The 2,500-nt window shown below is 39.2% G+C and overlaps 1 long non-coding RNA gene across 1 annotated transcript in view; it reads right to left on the reverse strand.

The window, feature by feature from the left end:
• Positions 1-1,108, reverse strand: part of LOC138059539 (uncharacterized) — a 2,063-nt gene extending 955 nt beyond the window's left edge. The window contains exons 1-2 of the long non-coding RNA XR_011134217.1: positions 1,005-1,108; positions 347-409 (exon numbers count right to left, since the gene is read on the reverse strand). This is a non-coding gene — a long non-coding RNA (uncharacterized lncRNA). The remainder of the gene's footprint in view (positions 1-346; positions 410-1,004) is intronic.
• Positions 1,109-2,500: the final 1,392 nt, after the last annotated feature.

The following is a 2,500-nucleotide window of genomic DNA, read 5'->3' on the forward strand; positions in this document are numbered from 1 at the left end:
TGTTACAGCCAGTATCCACGGAAGCCCAATTTAAGTCGCAAGCACTCACTGATCAATTGTCTAGGCAGGTATGATTTGTCTACTTACGGTTTTCCACCTTACATCTTTAATTTAACCCAAGTATTGGGAATTTAAGGGGACAGACTATACATGCAATATTAAAAAAAAGGAAGGAGACCTTATAGTTACTTGCTCGAGAAAGAGGGGAAACTGCTCATTGGACTGTATGTCAAAAGGGGTACGATCTCCGCAAAAATGATTTCAATGGTTGAAATGGTAAGAATAGAGGCCCCAACCAAAAAACCCTTATCGACCCCAGTGCCAGGATTACGGTTACTTTACTTACACTAATGGCATAACTTGCTTCTTCTGTGACCTCCATTTTCCAACGCTTACTTGTTAATGGCGCCTATGTAATGAAAAATATGGGTTTCTACTTAACGTTCATAACAGCAGCAGAGCATGACTAGAGTTGCAGCAGGGCCCAAGGGTAGGGGCGTCGGGGTCAGTATGGGCAGTAACAACAACAACAACAACAACAACAACGAGGGTGTTTTGTTTCCACATATTATAAACAATTATTGGATGAGGTATTTGTGATATCCGGAATAATCAAGGTCGAGGTAAGTGTTATCAGCCGAAGCCGAAGGCTGAGGCTGATAACACTAACCTACAGATGATTCACTAATCTACAGATTATTCACTAATCTATAGGTACAGATTAGTGAATAATCTGTAGGTTGCGCTGTTTCCCAGAATTAACTGTAGGCTGTTAGCGAATGAGAAGACAGATGGTGACTACAATGTATAATAATAATAGGGTTTATTGGGACAAGAGAACAGCTGCTCTCGTTTCGTCTGTTGGATTAATTAATCAATGAAGATGGCATGGGGGTTGTTTTAAGTTATTTATATATTTTTTATTTTTGGTGGGGAAACGAGTTAGACACTTGGAACAATAAGGGAGTGAGACAAACAGCAATCGATGTAATTTTCATACTTACATTACAGTCTTCTGGTGAATCAGTCCCCACTGTTCGAAATCAATATTGCTTTTTTCCTTTTCCTAGACTGACTTAAAGGTTTTTTCCTCTCCATCGAAGGACCTTAAAGAAAGCAAGTGCGACACTTGTTAGAAAAAAACGTGGAAAACACGTAGAAATGGGTAAGTCAAAAGGGCAAGGGGATTCCCGTGTAAGGGAGGTTCCAGACAAAATGTTCCAGTTCCATACACAATTTCGACCCTTTGAGAGGTACGAAATTAATTAGTAAGTTGTTTCAAGGAGTTGAATGATTTTCTCCTCAGTTTCACATGCCTAACCCTATTTGACAAATGACATAACCCGCGCGGGAGCGTGGCTAAATGTCGTGGGTCATGGGTAGCGGGTGGAGGTCGTGGGCCGTGGGTGTGGGTAGACGTCGTGGGAAAACAATAAAGATTTTAAATCAAGAAAACAAAAATAAAACAAACCAAAAACAGAGTAAAAAAATACAATAAAAAAGCAACTTTCCCACGGGAATTTGCAAAGGGCGAAAGACGAATGTCCGCCGATGTTATTAGAAGGACGAGAACATATACCTGCTATTTTTGATAAGGTTGAAAGCTTTACTTTGTAAGTGACAATCAATTGTTATGAATAGTCTTATCTACAGCCCGCAACTGTTTGCGGAAACTTGGGTTTCCGTTGCTATACAGAAGTTGATCGAACATTGTGATGAATAAAACACTACACGAGTGCATACGAGTAACATTCGAGTACATACGAGTAACATACTAGTACACACGAGTACATACGAGTAACATACGAGTAACATGTAACATATCTCGTGAAAAGTGTAGTTAACCAAACCGTAAATTGAAAGCTAAAAGGTTAAAAGAGTGCTTAGGCCTAATCACTTCAACGAGCGCTTAGGCTTAATCAGTAAACGAGTGCTATTTTCTTCACACGAACTCGTGAAAACTAAAGTGAACTGAACCGTAAAATGAAAGCTAAAATGTTAAAAGAGAGTTTAGGCCTAATCACTGAAACGAACGCTTAGGCTTAATACTCGTATGTTACTCGATTGCACTCGTATGCTACTCGTATGTTACTCGTATGTACCCGTGTGAACTCGCATGTTATTCGTAAGTACTCGTGTGTACTCGTATGTTACTCGTATGTATTCGTGTGGTGTTTTAGTCACAATCGACGAATGTAAAGTCTGTGTATCACAGAATTTGAGTTTTCACTTCGCTCCAAGAAATCAACGAAACATTTCAGTGAATCAAGTTTTTTTTTTGCAGAATCAATTATTAATATTTTTTAGGATGTCCTTTGCACACGTTACTTTCCTATGTCTTTAGTTGCTATATGATGTGAGAAAAGTATCCGAAAAGTAACTTCAAGGTCTACCTTCTTTTTTCTTTTCATTCTTTCAGTTTCCAAACCCAAATTTTCTCGCGCAGATGGGTTACCATATTTTCTTACCTATTGTGCTCCGCGCGCGCCTTTGACACATT

The sequence above is a fragment of the Montipora capricornis genome, chromosome 8 (genome assembly GCF_036669925.1).
Source record: "Montipora capricornis isolate CH-2021 chromosome 8, ASM3666992v2, whole genome shotgun sequence".
Taxonomy (NCBI): domain Eukaryota; kingdom Metazoa; phylum Cnidaria; class Anthozoa; order Scleractinia; family Acroporidae; genus Montipora; species Montipora capricornis.